This window comes from Peromyscus californicus, unplaced genomic scaffold (genome assembly GCF_007827085.1).
Source record: "Peromyscus californicus insignis strain IS unplaced genomic scaffold, ASM782708v3 Scaffold_10__1_contigs__length_136768540, whole genome shotgun sequence".
NCBI lineage: Eukaryota > Metazoa > Chordata > Mammalia > Rodentia > Cricetidae > Peromyscus > Peromyscus californicus.
The window spans coordinates 61,971,353-61,993,547 of record NW_026294391.1 but is presented as its reverse complement, the minus strand read 5'-3'; the positions used below and the strand labels follow the sequence as shown (position 1 = coordinate 61,993,547).

Sequence of the window (22,195 nt, the reverse complement as noted above, 5' to 3'; positions counted from 1 at the left end):
TATTAAAGGCATTCGCCACCATTGCCTGGCAATTTATTTATTTTTATTTTGTGTTTGATGTTTTGTCTGCATGTATGCCTGTGTACCACATGCATGCAGTACCCAAAGACACCCAAGAAAGGAGATGGATCCCCCTAGAACTGGAATTACAGATGGTTCTGAGCTGTGATGTGAATGCTGGGAATCAAACCTGGGTACCCTAGAAGAGGAGGCAGTGCTCTTAACTGCTAAGCCATCTCTCTCCAACCCCCTTTTAGGGCTTTTAATTAGCAAGTTTTAAGTAATTTGTTATCACAAACAAGCGGAGGCCTTAATACAGCCATCTCAAATGTATTGAACTGCTAAGAACAAAATAAATTCTGCAATGCCTCAAATGTATACTTGCTAAACAGAAATCAAGGCAAATATGCCTATATAGAGAGATTTTCTTCAGTTGCAATTGCACAGGTAATGTGCACATGATCCTATAAACAATCTCACTTCCTGGAGTAAACACTAATGAAACTCATTGGGTCACTTAAAACCACACGAAAGTAGAAAGGGAACTAATGTGGAAAGAGAAAGGGATCTATCTGCAACAGTGGGAGGGGGACAAGACAGAATAATGGGGGGAATCTGATCAAAGGCATTACAATACAGCTTTGAAACTGTCATAATGAAACACTTCTGTATAATAAATGTATACTAATAAACACAAAAGACAAAAAAGAATATACAGAACATGCATACAATGGGAGGGTAAGCTTTTTTTTTAAAAAAAGAGCTCACCATTTTCCATGCCATTCATGAGGTAGGAGGACTTGCCAAGTGAAATAAGCTAATCATAGAAAAGAAAATATCCCATAATCTTGCTTGTATGTGAAATAAACAAAACTGAATGTACAGAGATAGACAGAGAAACAGTAGTTCCTAAGGATGGGTGGTAGGGAGGGGAAGTCAGAGGATGCAAAGTAACAAAGACACAGGAAAGGCATAGCATGAACAAGTCTAGAGTCACTGGAAAGCGTGAGAACTCCAGTAAGGCATCTGTCTTGAATGTGCATTTGTTTCACTATGGTGACCTTTTAGCAATTCACATGTGTATTCCACAGGAAAAAACTAATCAATGTTAGGCACACCTTTAATCCCAGCACTCGGGAGGCAGAGGCAGGAGGATCTCTGTGAGTTTGAGGCCTGCCTGGTCTAGAGAGAAAGTTTCAGGACAGCTAGAGAAACCCTGGGTGGGGTGAATTAAGCCAAATTGTTACTAACAATAATGTTTAATATTTTGGGTATTACAAATGCAGCATATTCAGGGTGGAAGAGCCTAGCATGTGCATGGTATTCAACCTCTAACACTGAAAAAAATAAAGGACACATTCATCATGATTTACAGGGACAATGTTCTGTCCAGAATCCACTCCTGAGTTCTGTGGTTTGGTAGTTGAAAAGTGTTAGGCTTTACACCTGGAACAAATGGCTGAGGTGCCTATTTAGCATATCAAAGTGGACCTGGCAGCTGGGTTCTCCCTGCACCCCTCAGCCCCTACCTGTAACAGGACCCTCCTGGTTGGCATACCCCACCACTATCCTAAACTCTCTAGCCCAGGCGGCTGGGTTGCTCTTCCCCACATACTCAGACATTTTGGTTACCCACTGTCTTTGTATTTTGGGCCCCCTGGATGCTGCACCTGGTTCCCCTCTCTCCCTTCTCCTTGTCGTTCCCAGGGCTCCCCCCACCCCCGACCCATCTCCTCAGGGTCATGACCACTCTGGACTCTCCCAGATGTCCCCGTTCCTGCCTCTATCTATACTCTCCCTTTTATCTACAAGAAACCTCCTACACCATGGACCCAGGAGCAGTCTGAAGCAGTCATGTCCTTTCCTTTTCCTTTTGATTTCTTTTTTTCCTTCAGAAAGTACCAACATGAACTTTATCATCTCACATAACTTAAATCAGCTGAAATCTTTAGAAAAGATGCTTGAGCGAAGTTAAAGATGAGCCTGATCTAGAAGAAAGCTATTTCCCCCATTTTGGATAAGCAGTTTCCACAAAGTCACTTCCTGCCTTTAGTTAGTATGCTTTAAAGGATAAGTCACTCCCTTTTTTGTTGTGCAGGCAATCAGACCCAGAGCTCCAGAGCCCAGCTCTAGGGTGGACATTTTAAATTCTAAAACTTTGGGGGGGGGGGGCAGCAGGCAGGGGTGGGGGGAATAAAGCTACAACTAAATTTCAAATGCTGTTCTACTGTGTTCTATGGAAATATTTGAAGTATTTTTTGTTTTGATTTTTCTGAGACAGGGTTACATTCTGTAGCCCAGATAGGACTAATAATCATAATAATCATAATGCTCCCACCTCAGCCTCCATAGTGCTGGTGATGCAGACATGTCGTACAAAGCCTGGATTGAAATACATGTGTAAAGTGCTTTTGTACTGTGACTTTTCTTTCCATATTTGATGAATACTACAATACACATACATGCATATGTACACATAGACAAATATACACATATACACACGATAAACTAACAACTTCCAGTTAAGAACTAATTCTTCGGGGCTGGAGAGATGGCTCAGAGGTTAAGAGCACTGACTGCTCTTCCAGAGGTCCTGAGTTCAATTCCCAGCAACCACATGGTGGCTCACAACCATCTGTAATGAGACTGGTATCCTCTTCTGGCCTGCAGGCATACATGCAAGCAGAATACTGTATACATAATAAATAAATCAATCTTTAAAAAAAAAAGAACTAATTCTTCATAATGTTTTCTCACTGCTAACACTTCCCTTTGAAAGTGATGTGACGTTATTGTCATACAAGTATTTTATGTGCTTGATTAGAGTTACTGCAAGATATTTTATATTATTTGTGACTATTGCGAAGAGTGTTGTTTCCGTGATTTCTTTCTCAGACCATTTGTCATTTGTATATAAGAGGGCTACTGATTTTTTTGGAGTTAATCTTGTATCCAGCCACTTCACTGAGGTGTTTATCAGCTGTAGGAGTTCCCTGATAGAATTTTTTGGATCGCTTATGTATACTATTATATCATCTGCAAATGAAGATACTTTGGCTTCTTCCTTTCCAATTTATATCCCCTTGATCTCCTTTTGTTGTCTTATTGTTCTAGCTAGAATTTTAAGTACTATATTGAATAGATATGGAGAGAGTGGACAGCCCTGACTTGTCCCTGATTTTAGTGGAATTGCTTTGAGTTTCTCTCCATTTAGTTTGATGTTGGCTGTTGGCCTATTGCCTTTATTATGTTTAGGTATGTCCCTGGTATCCCTGATCTCTCCAAGATTTTTATCATGAAGGGATGTTAGAATCTGTAAAGGTTTTTTTTAGCATCTAATGAGATGATCATGTGGTTTTTCTCTTACAGTTTATTTATATGGTGGATTATATTGACAGATTTTCATATGCTGAACCATCCTTGCATCTCTGGGATGAAGACTACTTGACCATGGTGGATGGTTTTTTGATGTGTTCTTGGATTCGGCTTGCTAGCATTTTATTGAGTATTTTTGCATCAATATTCATGAGGGAGATTGGTCTGTAATTCTATTTCTTTGTTGAATCTTTGTGTAGTCTGGGTATCAGGGTGACTGTGGCCTCATAAAATGACACTGCCTGGATGGCAAGGAACCAGAAGCTGGATAGCCCAGAGACCTAGGATAGAACCAAACACGACTGGCAAGAAAAACGTCAGTGAAATGATTCCTAATGATATTCTGCTATACTCATAGATCAGTGCCTAGCCCAATTGTCATCAGAAAGACTTCATCCAGCAACTGATGGGAGCAGATGCAGAGACCCACAGCCAAACATAGGCAGAGCTCAGGGAACCGTGAGGAAGTGGGGGCAGGTAAGACCTGTAGGAGCCAGAGGGGTCAAAGACACCACAAGAATACAGTTCACAATATCAACTAACCAGTGCTCATAGGAGCTCACAGAGACTGAAGTGACAATCAGGGAGTCTATATGAGTCTGAGCTAGGTCCGCTACATACATGTTATGGTACAGCTTGGGGTTCTGTGGGACTCCTAACAGTGGGAGTGGGAGTGTCTCTGACTCTTTTGCCTGCTCTTGGGACCCTTTTCCTCCTATTGGGTTACCTCATCCAGCCTTGATATGAAGGTATATGCCTAGTTTTATTGTAACTTCTTATGCCATGTCTGGTTGATATCTCTAGGAAGCCCGCTCTTTTCTGAAGGGAAACAGAGGAGGAGTGGATCTGGGGGAGAGAGGAGATGAGGTGGGAGGGAGTGGGAGGAGTTGGGGGGGAACTGAGGTTGGGACATAATATATGAGAGAAGAACAAAAGAAAGCAAGGAAGGAAGGGAGAGAGGGAGAGAAGGGAGGGAGGGAGGGAGGGAGGGAGGGAGGGAGGGAGGGAGGGAGGGAGGGAGAAGAAAAGAAAGCAACATGACTTGGGGCTAGAGAGATAGCTCAGCAATTAGGAGTACTTGCTACTTTTACAGAGGACCTTAACTTGCTTCCAGAACCCATATCATGTGGCTCACAACTAACTTTAACTCCCCTTCCAGAGGATCCAAAGCCCACTTCTGGCCTCCACAGACACTGTATACACAGGGTAGAGGTACAAACACTTTCACATAATTTTAAAAAATAAATACAATTGAAAGTAATGTGACAATAGGGGCTGAAGCTATAGCTCAGTGCTTAAGAGCACTGACTGTTCTTCCCAAGGACTCAAGTTCAATTCCCAGCACCCATATGGCAGCTCACAACTGTAACTTCAGTTGCAGAGGATTGGACACCATCATATAGATATACATGAAGGCAAAACACCAATATACACAAAATAAAAATAAAGAAACCAGTTTTTTAAAAAAAGAAAGTAGTATGACTGTGAATATAAGAAAGTCAGTCAAGTGGTGGTGCACACCTTTAAACCCAGCACATGGGAGGCAGAGGCAGGCAGATCTTTGAGTCTGGGGCCAGCCTGGTAAGAAACTCTCTCTCGAAAAAGTGAAAGAAAGAAATTCAGCCAGGTGGTTGTGCCACATGTCTTTAGTCCAGCATCAGGAAATCAGGAAGTAGAGGCAGGCAGATCTCTGAGTTTGGGGCCAGCCTGGTCTACAAAGCGAGTTCCAGGACAGCTAGAGTTACACAGAGAAAACATGTCTTAAAAAAAAAAAAAAAAAAAAAAAAACAAGAAAGATAGCCGGGTGGTGGTAGCACACACCTTTAATCCCAGCACTCGGGAGGCAGAGGCAAGCGGATCTCTGTGAGTTCCAGGCCAGTCTGGGCTACAGAGAGAGTTCCAGAAAAGGCGCAAAGCTACACACAAAAACCCTGTCTCGAAAAACCAAAAAAAAAAAAAAAAATACAAGAAAGAAGTTCAGTTTGGACATATAGGCACTGAGAAAGATAAACTGACTAAAACACAAACTGTGTAAGTGTAACAGTAGCCGTCCCTCCACACCCAAGGGTCTCTCATTCCAAAATCCCCAGTGGATACCTGAAAGCACAGACCATAACAAACCCTAAGTGTACCATGTTTTTTCCCATAGACACAAACTGAATGGCTTTCCCAACTTAAGTAAGCATTTATCATGCACTGTGAGGTAATGTTTAAAATTTAAGAGGGAGGGCTAGCTTCCAAAGGTCCTTGGTTCAATTCCCAGCACCCATATGGTGGCTCACAACATCTATAACTGTAGTCTCATGAGATCCAATGTCCTCTTTCTAGTGTGCAGATGTAGATACAGACAAAACATCTATATACATAAAATACACAAATTATTCTTTAAAAAACTAAATAAAATATAACAGGAAAAGGAGTTAGGTTTTTTGTCTTTATAGTTTCACAGACCAAAAAAAAAAATTCTCTCGTAAGGTATTTTAATTTTAAAAATTGTATTTATTTTTCTTTATATGAGCATCAGATCCTCTAGAGTTACAGATGGTTGTGAGTCACCATGCAGGTGCTGGGAATCAAACTCAGGTCCTTCGAAGGAGCAGCCAGTACTCTGAATCCCTGAGCAGTCTTCTCCAGTCCCTTAATATAGCTCTTAACAAGCTCTAGATGGTCATTTTTTCCCTTGGCAAGCTGAGTTTTCACCTTTCTTATTAAAGGATGCACTTACAGCTTCTCTCAGCACAAATACATTTGCCACTATTGAACGATGGGTCTATGTTTATGTAAAATAAGGATTGCTTGATGACTCCCGGGTAAAGACTTACTGCGCAAGCCTGAAAACTAGAGTTCAATGCCCCAATTCACATAGAGGTAGAAGGCCAGAATGTAAAGAGTGAGATCCTGTCTTAAAAGATTAAAAATTCAAACAATGGTTACAATGGCACATTTCACTTACGCGCGCACACAGACACACAGACACACACACACACACACACACACACACACACACACACACATACAGCCACAATTTTTTCTAAAATGCTATCGCTCATAAAGGAAAAACAGATCAGGGACTAAATGAAGATAGGGAAAAGTAGATAAATCTGAGAAATATTAAGAACTAGACAACAGACTCGGTGATTGACTGAATGTGGGCATAAGTATTTAAAAAAGTTATATCAATTTTCTTGCTCTATTTAAGTGCATACACACACACATACAAATGTAATAAAAATGGAGTTTTTGCCAGGCAGTGGTGGCATGTGCCTTTAATCCCAGGACTTGGTAGGCAGAGGCAGTAGGATCTCTGTGTTCTAGACCAGCCTCGTCTACAAAACAAGTTCCAGGACAGCCAGGGATACACACAAAAACCCTGTCTAGAAAAACAAAAAACAAAACAACAAGAATACAGAGTTCTAGGGTAGAACCATACACAACTGGCAAAACAAAACAAACAAAAATGATGAAATGTTTCCAAATGAGATTCTGCTATACTTATAGATAGGTGCTGTGGGGGGCCCAAAACAGCTTTGACCACACAGTTGCCATGACAGGCTTAGGGGCCCAGATACAGCTGCCATGACAAGCTTACTGGCAGGCACCTCCCAGTCCCCAGGAAAAGCCATAAGAGCTGAAGACACCCAGGGAGGGCTAGCATCTGAGGGGAATTATCTGACATTCCAAACATTCCAACCATTAGATAAGATTAGATAAGATTGCCAGATGTCCCTGAGCCTAGCACACACATATTTATTTCCCTTTTACAGATACTCCTAGACAAATGTCAGCCAATCAGGGTCTTGAACCCTGGAAATCCCCTCACCCCAACCTCTACTATGATAAAAACCCTATCCCGCCCAGGCTCGGGGCTCTCTGCTCTCATCACTGCTTAGGACAGATGGAGAATCCAAGTTCGAGCTTGAAATAAAGTCTCTTTGCTTTTTACATACAGGATTCAGTCTCCATGGTGGTCTTTTGTGGTCCCCTCGATCTGGGCATAACAGAAGCCTAGTCTAGTTGTCATCAGAGATACTGCCTCTGGCAGCTAATTGAACCAGATGCAGAGACCCACAGCCAAACATTAGGTAGAGAGAACCCTGGTTGGAGATCTCCATCTAGTCCCTCCCCTCAAAACTCAGGGAACCCCAAGGAAGAGGAGAATGAAGCCAGAGGGGTCAAGGACATGGGGAGAACACAATCCACAGAATCAACAAAGCAGAGCTCACAGGGGTTCATAGAGATTGAACCGCCAATAGCATGCATGGGTCTGCACCAGACCCTCTGAATAATGCTGTGGTTTTTACAGCTGGGTGTTCTTGTGGGGCTCCTAACAGTGAGAGTTGGGGTGTCTCTGAGTCTTTTGCCTGCTTTTGGGACCACTTGCCTCCAACTGGGTTGCCTCGTCCAGCCTTGATAGGAGGGTTCATGCCTGATCTTATTGTATCTTGTTATGCCATGTTTGGTTGATATTACTTCAAGGACTATCCTTTTCTGAAGGGAAATGGAGGAGGAGGTAGATCTGGAGGAGAGGAGGGAGGGGAAGCTTCAGGTCAGGATATATTGTATGAAAGAAGAATAAATAAAAAATTTTTTAAAACCTTGCAACTTTCTAGATAGATGGGTGGCATTATTAACTTTAACTTACAGATAAAGAAACAAAGGCCAGGAAATACCAACTAATTTGCCCAAGGTCACAGTGTGTTAGCAGAACTGAAAAACTCCAGACTCAGCTGAAATTCAGTGCACCTTCCACTACTATACAACATATCCGAAGTGTATATTATTTCACCCATGCACCACACACTATCTACAAAGTGTTTCACATACAATTATTTTACTTGATATTCATAACCTACATGTTAGACAGAGCAAATACTGTCATTTACTAATGAGTACACACTAAATAGAGCAAGAAAACTGGCATAATTCTTGAAATACAGAAACCCCTAAAGTTTATTTGTTGGGTTAAACAGGAATCTTAACTACAAAGTGAGTTCCAGGGTAGTCAGATTGTTACAAAGAGAAACCCTGTCTCAAAAATGAAAGAAAGAAAGAAAGAAAGAAAGAGAGAGAGAGAGAGAGAGAGAGAGAGAGAGAGAGAGAGAGAGAGAGAAAGAAAGAAAGAAAGAAAGAAAGAAAGAAAGAAAGAAAAGAAAGAAAGAAAGAACCTTAAGATGGGAAATGAAAAGATTCAAATTGTGAACTTGGCAGGACTCATTGTCTGTACACAGTAGGGGAACAGACTGAAGGGTGAAGAATGGCTTGGGCAGCTTTCAGGCCCACCATTGCATAATTCCATGTCCTGTGGGTTCATGCAGCACAACAGCCTGAGATGAAATAAAGTAGGTGTCTCAAACTTGCAGATCAGGATCTACTGGCACATCTAGAAACCTCCACTCCTGACACTCCAAACTGGTTCCAAAATGTCTTCTCTCTGATGTATCTATCCCCTTCCTGTTGCATGGCCTAGATGAGATTCTCAGTGAGATAAAATAAGGAAGCAAGCAACTCTCTCTCAGGATTACACTAGCAGAGCCTGCCCTGACCTCAGGATTCTAAAATTAAAAAGGGGCTAGGCTGGGCTAGCAAGATGGTACTCAAGTAAAGGCACTTCTCGCCAAGCCTGATGACCTAAATTCTTCTAAGTTGTTCTCTGACCTTCACACGCACAACATGGCACATGCCCACACACAAATATTTTTTAATTTTCTTAAACAAGTTGAGTATTTCTCCCTGGTAATCCTTCTTCCTCACATTTTCTTAATAAACCTGTTTACTATGCTTTTAAAAAACATAAATGAGGAAGCAGTTCCTCCTTATATTAAAGGTGGCTCACAACTATGATCCCAGCACTCAGGAGACTGAGGCAGGAGGATTATTGTGAGTTCTTGACTAGTCTGGTCTACATAGTGAGTGTGAGGAAAGCCTAGGCTACAGAGTGAGACCTTGTATCAAAAACAAAAACAAAACCAGCCCCAAAGCTACTTTTTTCCATGTGTTGCTGCTCAATTGTCTGTAAACCCAGGACTTGGGAGGCAGATTTATAAAAATTAACAAAAGTTCAAGACCAGCTTGGACTACATAGCAAATCAAAGTTACATAGGGAGACCCTGTCTCAAAAGATAACATCAAAGAATTAAAATGTTAAAGATAGAGAACATCCAAATGAACGACTGGACTGCAACAAAGTGATCTAATATGATCATTTCTACCTGTTTAGTGAGTGAGGGAAAAGAACTAAAAAGTGCCAGGACAATAGTACCAAACCTTCCTAGAACATGATAACACATCAAATCCAAAGATAAAAGAGAGAAAATACAGGTCATAACAGGCATTCATGTGGCAATCCACTCATGCTGTAAGCCAAACTAAGGGGAAACGAACAGAGGTTATAAGCAGTTCTTGCTTCAGAAACCTCTACCCAAGTTGTGTTTAGGAGCAACAGAAAACCAAGACACAACTGGTCTGGCCAGTTGCTTCAATTATGAAAGATAATCTAAAATTGACCACATGCTTCAGATGCAGAACATAATCTGCATTTCCAGAGCTGTGGGTGTCTCTCAGTGGCAGACAGCTGGTCTAGCTTGAGTAAGTGCCTGGGCTCCATCCCCGGAGACACAAAAATTTACAAGATAAAACAACTACTGGTAGGTTTCAAACAGATGGGTCAAGTAGTTGTTTCCCTTCGTATTTGGGAAAGGGAAACACAGTATTGCAGAATCACAGTCAGAAACCAAAGCTAGGGCTGGGTGCAGTGACACACACCTGTAATCCTAGCACTTAGGAGCATAGCAAACTCAAGGCCATACTGGGCTACACGTAAAGTTTGAGCCAACCCTAAACTACAAAGGGAGTTTGAGGTCAGCCTCGGCTATATAAAGAGATCCTCCCTCAGAAAAAGGAAAAAAAAAACCAAGGCTAGTGCTAGTGTTACAGATTTGTTGGTAGAGCTCCTGCCTAGCCTGTGTGAAGCCCTGCATTCAATTTCCACCAGTGTATAAACCCGACATGGTGGTACATGCCTGCTCTTCAGCACTCAGGTAGTGGAGGCAGAAGCATCAGGAGCTCACTGTCATCTTCAGCTACAGAGCTAGTTTGAAACCAGCATGAATTTATGAGACCCTGTCTCCAGAAAAAGAGAAAGGAAGGAAAGAGGGCAGGCAGGCAGACTAATCAAATGTACTGTTTTGCCTGAAGACGTTGGGCACCCTCACAACTATCACACAGCATAGCTTTCTCTTTCCCCACCTAACTTCCTTCTGTCTATCCTGATCTCTAAGACAGCTCACTTCATGTACATATTGATTAGCCTGTCTAATGCCACTTGGTCCTAGGGTTAATGACCCCAGGCACTTGATACAAATATGTCTATGAAGTTGTAGCCTTGAGAAAACTCACAACAAAATTCTAAACTTAGAAGCCGGGCGGTGGCACACGCCTTTAATCCCAGCACTCGGGAGGCAGAGCCAGGCAGATCTCTGTGAGTTCTAGGCCAGCCTGGTCTACAGAGCGAGATCCAGGACAGACACCAAAACTACACAGAGAAACCGTGTCTTGAAAAACAAAAAAAAAAAAGTCCAGATAGATAAGATTGTCCATTGTGTTCACTAGCACACCCCTAGTGAGTAGGGTGGCTAGTTGGTAAATCATTGTTGAGTAATTAAAGGAATTGAAGTCCCACCTACACTAGGAATAGGCATGCCAAACACTCCTTCCTACTCACTCTCTTTTGCAATGTCAAAAACCTTGGAACTAGTATCACAGCCTAACACCTAATTTCTCTGCATTTGACTTCTTTCCCTGGCTAGGCTCCATTAGAGCCCAGACACCTTGCAAACCTCTGCATATCTCACGGGGTATAAGGGAATTTGGGTACACAGGAAGCACACCATAAACACTTCCTAGCGTAGGGATGTACTGCATGAGCAGCCCATCTAGAGCAACTTTGGGAGAATAGTCATTTTTGCACGCTAGGTTAGAGATAGCCAAGCCTCTTCACTTGCTGACATTTTCTATTTCCAAACTCCTTAAGCAGAACTGTGACTGAGCATCTGGCAATTAGGGAAAGCATCTGGAAAATCTCGATGCCCCGGAGTTTGTGGCTGCTGATTACACACACAAGCATATTGTTACAGGTTTTCTTGGTAGGGAAGTAGAATGACTGCATCACAGTGATTTCATCTGCTAGTTAGTTAGCATGAGTTTCAAGATGCATGTTCAAATAGTAGGTGTACTATTGGCTGCTGGGCCCTCCCAATACCAGTTTCCCCTTTTCTGTGGCATAAACTAGAAATTAATTATTGCTTGTGGGTATTGATTAGTATAGAGCTCCTACAGTCTACTAAATTGATAGTAGAGCAGAACTATCATTCATAATTTTACTACATAGGTTACTAAAATTACTTTTACAGTGAATAATATATTAAAATAATAATAGTAACTGAAATTTGTTGTATGTTTACTACTTGCCAAGCACTGTTCTTTTTGTTTGTTTTTGGTTTTTGGTTTTTGGTTTTTCTGAGACAGGGTTTCTCTGTGTAACAGTCCTGGCTGTCCTGCAACTCGCTACGTAGACCAGGTTGGCCTCTAACTCACAGAGATCCGCATGCCTCTGTCTCCAGAGTGCTGGGATTAAAGGCGTGAGCTGCCACCACCTGGAACCAATGTTCTTTAAGCATTATAAGCGTCAACTCATTGCCAATCCTAGGAGGTAGGTACTGTTATTGTCCCCACTTTACAACTGTGAAGAAGGGTGAGGATATGCCCTAAACTATTACCTATACCAGGAGTAAGCAGAGGACCCAGGATTCCAACCTAGATAGTTGGGGACCAGAGTCGCCAGCCACTTTTAACCCTATGTTACATTGCCTCTCTCAAACAACACAACATTGTAATGCAACAGTGACTTAAGGTGCTTAAAATAGCAAGAGAATATATTCACTGGATCCAAGAAATGTAACTGGGAATGTTGTGATCTGTACCTGCTTAAGTTCTACTGTATTTTCTTTTAGAACACTTCAGTTCTACACACTATTATAAATAGTAAAGTATGGCCAGGTGTACTATAAAGATAGGAAAATATCTTGGTGGTGCTGGCACATGCCTTTTTAGGGGGTGTTTTTTGGTTTGGTTTGGTTTGGTTTGGTTTTGACATAGTTTTATAGCCCATAAGATGGCCTCCAACTTGCTACAATCTGGGACTGAACTCTTGATCCTCTTGCTTCTACCTCCCAATGCTAGTATTATAGGAATGCACAAGCACTCTTGGTTTACCTGTGTATTTTCGAATCATACTTCCTAGCCTGTAAACCACCCTAGGCTATATAGTAAGACTGTGTCAATAAATAAATAAATAAATAAATAAACAAACAAACAAATAAATAAATCTTAAGTGGGCACAGTGGAGGGTACCTGTAGTCACAGGTACTTGGGAGGTTGAAGTAGGGAAATTGCTTGAACTGAGGTTTGGGACAAGCCTAAGCAACACAGCAAAACTATTATCTCAAAATAACAATGACAACAAAATTACAATTCCTTTATGTTACGTAAGAGCATAGGCTTTGAAGCCAAGATTGAGTGCTTTTAAATCCCAATTTACCCACATGCTATGTCTGGGAATAGAATCTGACCCTATGACATTAGGTAGTCTTGGGCTGGGGATTTAGTCCAGTGGTATAGAGCTTGCCCACAATTCATCCTCAGAACCTAAAAAAATTATCCCTACCAAAGTACAAACCACAGACAAAGTGTGAGATTTCTTTTTAAAACAGAACTGTTCTGGTTCCTATCATGTATATGCATAAAAATAAGTACTGCAAGTGCATGATGGTACATGCCTATGATCCCAGCACTGGGGAGGCTAAGGTAGCAGAATTCGAAGTTCAAGGCCAACCCAACCCACACGCTGACACTCTCTCTCAAAAAATACACAAAAAGAGCTGGGCAGTGGTCATGCCTTTAATCCCAGATCCAGGACAGGCAAAACTACACTGAGAAACCCTGTCTCGAAAAACAAAACAACAACAACAAAAAAAAACATATGGGAATCTGCGCCAGGCGGTGGTGGCGCACACCTTTAATCCCAGTACTCAGGAGGCAGAGGCAGGTGGATCTCTGAGTTTAAGGCCAGCCTGGTCTACAGGGTGAGTTCCAGGACAGCCAGGGCTGTTACACAGAGAAACCCTATCTCGAAAAAACAAAACAAAAAATAAAATAAAATAAAATATAGGAATTTGTGGTTTGTTATTTTTAATAATCACCGTGGGCAAACTCTTAAGACAATTACAAGCAGACTTTTGCACTACTATACAATGTAGAAAACAGATCTCTTAGCAATCATCACTCAGTGGTCTAAGTATAATGAAAGCACAAAAGGAGGCCACCACTGAATTCAAGGTTCACAGTGAGTTCTAAACTACTGTGGACTACAAAGTGAAATTTATTATAAAAAAAAAAAGGAAAAAAATTCTGAAGACTACGTGGTTTCAGTGACCCAAATTAATAGACCCAGCTAGAAATATAAGTGCTCTAGACGGACAATATTTGAAGATATATGATTGCTACCTAATGTATTTATAATTGTGATTAAAAACCACTATCAAGATATTGTGGCTATAGCCAGACATACACAGAGAAACCCTGTCTCTGGGGGGAAACATATTGTGGCTATAAATTGGAACTAAAACTTTTTTGTTGTTGTTTTTTGGAGACAGGATTTCTCTGTGTAGCTTTGCACCTTTCCTGGAACTCACTCTGTAGCCCAGGCTGGCTTTGAACTCACAAAGATCCACCTGCCTCTGCCTCCCGAGTGCTAGGGTGCTGGGATTAAAGGCATGCGCCACCACCACCTGGCAGAACTAAAACTTAATAGCCCAATTAACAATGAAATAAAAAGCTAGGAGTGATGATTCACGCCTGTAATCCCAGCACTGGGGAGGTAGAGGCAGGAGGATTAGGAGTTCAATGTCAGGCTTGGCTATACAAAACTCAAGTCAGCCTGGACTACAAGACAACCTATCTCAAAACAAAGAAAATTCAGGCGTGGTAATTCACACCTGCAATCCCCACACTTGGGAGCTGAAGCAGGCTACGTAGTAAGTCCAGGAAACTTAGGCTTGGAGTAAAATCCTTTCTCAAGGCGGGGAAAAAGAGCTCCATGGTTAAGAGCTCATACTGCTCTTACACAGGACCAAAGCTCAGTTCCCAGCACCCAAATCTGGAGGCTAACAACCACCGGAAATCCAGCTCCATGGGAGCCTATGCCTTCTCTGGGCCTCCTCGGAACCTGCATACACAAATAAAAATAAAATAATTCATTTTCAGTTTTCAAGACAGTTTCTCTGTATTGCCTAGGCTGTTCTGGAACTTGCTCAGTAGACCAGGCTAGCCTCAAACTCACAGAAATCTGCCTGTCTTTGCCTCCCAAGTGTTGGGATTAACGGTGTGGGACACTACCACCCGGCAAATAAATATTTTTTAAAAGAGATGTCTAAATAGATAGCTCGGGCTGGGCTGCGGTGATGCACACCTTTAATCCTAGCACTTGAGATTATACTATATTTACTAAGTTATACCCTAACCTTGTTATTATGTTTACTAATACACTAACAATAATTAACACAGAATTGGAATAATACTAATTTATTATTAATAAACAAGAATCCTACTAGAGTTGGAATGCAGAGGGAGAGTATTTGTCTAGCATAAAGTAGGTTATATATTCAGCATCACAAAAAGGGAGGAGAAAGAATTAGCATTACCATTGTCTTTAGAGCAAATGATTTTATCAACTGACAAATTAGACATGCCAGGCATAGCAGTGGTGGTGCATGCCCATAATTCCAGCAATCAGGAGGCAAGTATAGGAGGATCTCAAGTTTGAGGTCAGCTCGGGTTACACAGTAAGCTCCAGGACCATCCGGACTAGCTAACGAGATCCTGTCTCAAAACAAACGTTAGATACCTTCCATTATTCCACCACAAAGGAGAGCACACACACTTGGACCTCTTAACAACTGAGCCCTTTGTAACTATTGGTTAGCTATAAGGTCAACTCTCCGTGTGCCAAGGATTGAAAGCAGGGATTCTCACATGTTAAGCACATGCTCTATGACTGAACTACAGCCAAACCCCTTAGGAGCCACTTTTATGAAACTTTATCACACAAGTGGCTACAAATTTCTCCTACAGAGTTTGGAGAATTTTCTTTAGAAGAGGCTGTTGACTTTTCACTTCTTTTTCTCTGTTCTGGTCTTTTGATGGTTTTTCAGGTCTTAATAGAAGCCCTTCCAATTTTTCTTTCTCCTGAGCAGCATAGCAGATGAAAACCCAAGGAAGCAGAACCCAGCTAGGCATGGTGATTCAGGCCTTTAATCTTAGTACGTGGGAGGCTGAGAAAAAGGGATTACAAGTTCAAGGCCAGTCACGGCTACTTAGTGACTTTCAGGCCAGCTGAGGTTGCATAGTGAGACTGTCTCAAAAATAACGAAGTGGAGCTGGAGATAGAACTCAGTGGTAGAGCCTTTGTCTAGGATGTGCAATTACTAACTAGCACTGCCTACATGTATACACACATACATAAGTAAATTAAATTTAAATTCTTACTGGAGGAGATGGGAATGGGGGGGGCGTTGGGGGGAAGGTGAGGGGGACGGGAGGGGGGAGAACAAGGGAATCCGTGACCGATATGTAGAACTGAATTGTATTGCAAAATAAATTAAAATAAATTAAAAAAAAAAAAAAAAAAGAAAGAGGAGGGAGAGGACTCAATGGGAAAGTGCTTGGCTAGCATGTACCTGAAGACTTGATTCAATACTCACCACCAAAATATGAGAGAGACAGAAAGACTGAGAGAGAACAAATTATTTTCTTCCCAATGCCAAGAGGCACACAGAGCTCTGCAAACTGTCCACCGGGAGTGGAAAAGGGAAATGATTGCATTTTTTCCTTCCCTGTCTGCTTTAGTTGTGACATCAATTGCACATGCTGGAGCAGCAGCAATCACAACACCATACAGCAAACACACTGCTTTTATGAACAAAATCAGCAAGTGTAAATAGCCAGGCTAAAACAATATCCCTGTCGTGTGAAGTAACCCATTTAAATGCACTTTTGATTATACGTGTGAAAAACCACACTAGGTACGGTAAAATCAGTAATTTTTTTCAAATCCTCTAGGCATAGCTGTACAATTCCAAATAATCAGACAACATGCAATGATGGTTATATAATCAGTTCAAAATTGGGCTATTTTCTCCTCATTTCTATCAAGAAAAGAAGTATTTGTGGGCCGGGCGGTGGTGGCGCACGCCTTTAATCCCAGCACTCGGGAGGCAGAGCCAGGCGGATCTCTGTGAGTTCGAGGCCAGCCTGGGCTACCAAGTGAGTTCCAGGAGAGGTGCAAAGCTACACAGAGAAACCCTGTCTCAAAAAAACAAAAAAACAAAAAAACAAAAAAACAAAAAAAAAAAAAAAAAAGAAGTATTTGTGAAAATCGGTGTGATCTCTCATACTTGAACTCACAAATGAGGAAATCAATTTGCTGACAATGCTAGACAATATAGGAACATATTTATGAAACCAGAAACACAGCACCTACTCTATAATAACACGCATCCTAAATAAATATTGTTACTTTTCTTGCCATATTACCTTAATGAGTTAAATCTGCAAGTTTTTTTTCTTTTATTTTGTTTCTTTGAGACGAGGTCTTGCTATGTAGCCCAGGCTGGCCTCAGACTCTTAATATTCCTGACTTAGCATCTCAAGTGCTAGGAATTAAGCATATACCACCACACTCAGAAGTAAGTTCCATCACATTAAGTCAACCTACAGACTGAGATCAAGAAGTAAAAGAACTACAATTGTCAGAATGGTAGTTTGAACTGAAATATTCTAGTCATGGTTTATCAGCTACCTGCCTCATTCTTATTCTTACTTATGTCCTAGGAAATATTCCTCTCTAATAACAGAACATTGGCATCTATTATCCCATCGCTTGGAAGATGGAAGTAAGAGAAACAGGCGTCCAAGGCCAGTCTAGGCGACATGAGACACTGTCTCAAAAAGAACAAAACAATCACAGGCTGCTGATAAGGGTGCCCGCCGCCCAGCCTGATAACCTGAATTCAATCTCTAGCACCCACATAGTAGATGACAGACTTGAGTCCTCCAAGTTGTCCTCTGACCTCCACATTCGAGCTGTTGCATACATACAGACACCCACATACAAATGCACATGTACAAAAAATGAACAAGTAAAATGTTCAAAAATAACACTTTTTTGACAGGATGTTAATTAAAGCAGAATGCTCTTTTTAAAAAAAAGGCATGGTGATATATACAATCCTAACACTCAGGGAGGTATAGTGGAAGATCACTGCCAAATTTAAAGCTAGCCTAATCTAGATAGCAAGCTCCAGGCCACTAAGGCTTCATAGAGAAACCCTATCTCAAAAGACAAAAAAATGGGACTGGAAAGATGGATCACCACTTACTGAGCCTAGTTCGGGTCCCAGCACCAGTGGCAGGAAGTTCACAACCTCTTGTATCCAGGGCATCAGACACACTCTCCTGGTTTCAAAGGACACAGGGACACAAACACATACACACACAAATAATTTTTCCCTAAGCATGGGGTGGCATGTCTTTAATCTCAGCACTTAAGAGGCAGAGGCAGGTGGATCTCTGTTGAAGACCAGCTTAGTCTGTACAGTGAGTTCCAGGACAGCCAAGGCTACATAATGAGAGACCTGGTCTCAAAAAAAATTTTAAGAACAAAAATACTTGGAAAACCTGGACTGTCCTTTTAACAAAGATAGGTAAAGAGGATTTTAGGAGAAAACTCCAAAATATTATTTTCATCTATGCAAGGGACTGTATCAGCTCAGAAAATTTACTTCCTAACTGGAAAATGAATATATTTTCATTCCCTGTAACGTCAAAACTTTTAATTATTATTTCATTTGCCAAGCAAATCTGAATAAACTATATAAATAAAAATCAGTTTAACAGTAATTTAGACTTTTTAAAGAGGAATGTGTAGTTTTTAGAGCCCTCATAGGAGTACAGGTTATGATGTGTTACCTGTGATATACTGGAGCGCCCTCCATTTCTTCTCCACTTTATCTCCCTCCTTCTTTCTCCATCATTGCCTCCTCTCCCTTATCCCAAAACAAATTTTACTGCTTTTACATGCATTTTTTTCCAAAGAAAGCAGTCTTCTGCATTAAGGAAAAAAGATGTTCACTTATCCTTTAGGAAAAAATAGTGTTTAACATTAGCTTGGGGCCACAAATCAAGATCTAACACTGGTTTGAAGAGTTTCTATTACATTAGCAAGATGAGAAGAGAAATCAATTTGAGGAAAAACGCAAGGATTCCTTGAGGGGAAATTGGAACAGCTTCTGGCTTTAAAAAATGTTACTTGTGCTGAGCGGTGGTGGCGTACACCTTTAATCCCAGCACTAGGGAGGCAGAGCCAGGCAGATCTGCATGAGTTTGAGGCCAGCCTGTAGAGTGAGATCCAGGACAGGCACCAAAACTACACAGAGAAACCCTGTCTCGAAAAACCAAAAAAAAAAAAAGTTACTCAATGCCAACAATTTGGTGGGGGGCGAGGTTGAGACAGGGTTTCTCTGTGTAGCCCTGGCTGCTCTGGAACTCGATCTGTAGACCAGGCTTGCCTTGAACTCAGAGATCCAGCCTGCCTCTGCCGCCTGAATGCTGGGATCAAAGGTGTACGCCACCACACCTGGCAGCCAATACTTTAAGTCATTGCAAATGAAGGCACAATAATCAGAATTAAAAACTGATTGAGGCTCAACAAAGAAACATAATGGAGGAAGGCAAGACTTGCTCCCAAAACACAAACCATGCCTATCTACTTTTGTGTCTTTTAAATTTGGGGTTATATTACCATTAAGCTCACTATGTTTATCATTTCTCTTTTTTTCTACATGTAGGCTTTTTGTGGATTAACAATTAATTCTATATGACTATCCTTCATGATTTTTTTTGTATTTTAACTTTTTTTTTTTTGGTTTTTCGAGACAGGGTTTCTCTGTGTAGTTTTGGTGCTTGTCCTGGATCTCGCTCTATAGACCAGGCTGGCCTTGCCTACTGAGTGCTGGAATTAAAGGCGTGCGCCACTGCCGACTGGTGTATTTTAACTTTTTTCAAGGTTCCAGGGATAGAACTTATGGCCTTGTCCATGAAAAGGCAACACTCTACCAGCTAACTACCTCCCCAGCCCTTAGTCTTTTTTTCCCCTTGAAATCTTGAAAGGGTAGTTGTTAGAAATAGGCACATTGGTGTACAGTGTGATCTTACCAGTATTTTTGTGCCTGGACTATTCCATTCCTACAGAGCTAAGTCCTATCTACTTTTCCAGACCCAGCTCAAATGCTTCTTTCCAGACACCCATATAAACACTTCCTGGTTGTAATATATGTTCTGAGATTTTAAGTGACTAGGTGATTGTGTGTTTCTTTCCTACTTCATTGTGGGACACTCAAGTATGATAACAAAACTTTCATGTGACTACCATAGTTGCAGGAAAGTTTGAAATTAAAACACTAAAATCTCTGTTCAAAATAACCTTTCATTAAGAGGGATGGTATAAACAACCTAAGTTGTTTATCCAATTAGTGAGGCTGCTAGAACCCAAGATCTTCCTAGCTGAATTCGACTCAATTGAGTGCAAACTCTTTTGAGTCCAGGAACTGTCTCAATCTGGAATTGCCCCATCCCTCAACCTCAGTATCACTTAATTCAATGTTCTGCACACACTGTCTCAATACAAAGCCTTATTACTAAATAATGAGACTATAATTAAAACAAAGTTCAGATCCTAGAAAAATTATTGGCTTGTAAAAGCATGAGTGTTGTCTGAGTTTAAAATAACCTCGGCATCTACAACAAAAATTGTCAAAAGTAAGATGCAGCCCAGCATGTGGTAGGCACTGAATTCAACCCCCAGCACTGAGAAAGGGGAGGAAGAGGAAAAGGGAAAAATGAACAGAGGAAGAGGCTCAGAAAGGCGTCTCAGGGTGGGACAGGGATGGCTCTAACTTTACTAGAAATGGAGTACAAAAAACAAAACGAAGGAGTGACGAGTCTCCGTTTAGCTTAATGCTCCCAGAACGTGACAAGAAGCCAAATGCCCGTTTTCCAAAAATATTTAGTCAGTGATGGTGGTCTTCAGAACCTCAGTTTCTAAAGTAGAAAGAGATGTCACTAAGCAATGATCCCAGTTCACAAGAAGTCCACTGCGGGCAGACCTTCTAGTGTCCACAATTAACTAACACAGGCCACAGATGACCAGAATATTCTCTCCAGAAGAGCACAACAAAGTGACATAAATCAGGACCCAACCTCCCTTTTCTGTCCTGGTCGGGAGGGTAAAGCCTAAGTGTGGTTAAATATGCGAGTTGTGAAGGAGTTTAGAGACTGCCCCAGCTTAGAGTGGTGACCTTCTCACCACTCTAGACAGTAAACCAACTGACAAAACGGCCCCTCCAATGAAGTCGCCGATGGGGAGCCGCTGTGGGACTCACCTGGGTTTCCAGGGCTGGGGTTCGAGCTCCGGCACTCCGCAGGGAGGTAGCGATCAGCCCGCACGCAGCCTCCGCGCTCTCACACACTGAAGAGTCTGGGCGCCAGCGGCGGCAGCTCCTCCCTCGATGGCTTTCCCAGCCCCAGCCTCCCCAGCCCGCAGCGTTTGCCCCGCCCTCCTCCGCGGCCCCCACTTCCGGGTGATGCTGGAGCCCGGAAGCTGGGCCGCCTGGGGAAAACGGCCCAGGTCACGTGAAAGGGAGTGCGCTCCCTGAGCTCCGTGCGCCCCCTGCTGCCCGCATGCAGCCTCGGCCGAGATGGGTTAGACCTCAGAGTCCCCCTTGGCTTCCAACCCTGGTGCCTCATGCAAACTCAACCAAAAGGGGAAAACGTACTTGAACAATAAGAGCTTACCAAAAACCTTCTATAGTTCGTCCTTGTCCAGCATAAAATATCGGAAACCTGGCAAACTGTGTTTACTTACTAAACTAACTCCCGACGGGAAAAATCATAACCATGAACTTCCAATGACATCGTGGTTCACCGTGATGGCTCCTGCCTGCATTCCCAGCGCTTGAATGAGGCAAGAGGATGGCGAGTTGGATCCAGCCTGGGCTACATAGTGAGTTCCTGGCCATACTGGGTATAGAGTAAAACCCTGTCTCAAAAAAAAAAAAAAAAATTTTTCTCCAGGCTGGAGATAGCTCAGTTCTTAAGAGCACTGACTTCCAGAGAACTAATGGTAGCTCACAACCAGTTGTTACTCCAGTTCGAGCGAGTAACAACTCTGATGCCCTCTTCTGGCCTTCTAGGGTACTGCCTACACCTGGTGCACAGACGTACAAACAGACAAAACACCCATATACACAGAAAAAATAAATCTACCCAAATGACAGATGACAGACTGCTGCTATAAACTGTCCTCTAACCCACATATATGCTGTGGTACGTGCTTGCGCGCACGCGCACACAGAGATTTTCTTAAAAAAAAAAATCAACACGGGCCGGGCGGTGGTGGTGCATGCCTTTAATCCCAGCACTTGGGAGGCAGAGGCAGGTGAATCTCTGAGTTCAAGGCCAGCCTGGCCTACAGAGTGAGTTCGGGGACAGGCTCCAAAAGCTACAGAGAAACCTTGTCTTGAAAAAAAAAAATCATACAATGGGGTTGGAGGTATAGCTTAGTGGCTGGCAATTCCTTGAGTTGAATCCCCTGCAGGTAAAAATGCTTACCACCAAACCTACTGACCTGAGCTCCATCCTTGGTGGAGAG

The 22,195-nt window shown here is 42.1% G+C and overlaps 1 protein-coding gene across 2 annotated transcripts in view; it reads right to left on the bottom strand.

Annotated features, from left to right (window-relative positions):
- Atp7a (ATPase copper transporting alpha) overlaps positions 1-21,081 on the bottom strand; it is a 116,461-nt gene extending 95,380 nt beyond the window's left edge. Inside the window, exons 1-2 of one of the 2 annotated variants that reach the window (XM_052734677.1) lie at positions 20,928-21,081; positions 7,757-7,891 (exon numbers count right to left, since the gene is read on the bottom strand). The gene's annotated coding sequence lies outside the window, so the exon portion shown is untranslated. The remainder of the gene's footprint in view (positions 1-7,756; positions 7,892-20,927) is intronic. The other variant, XM_052734668.1, reaches the window with a different exon arrangement.
- Positions 21,082-22,195: the final 1,114 nt, after the last annotated feature.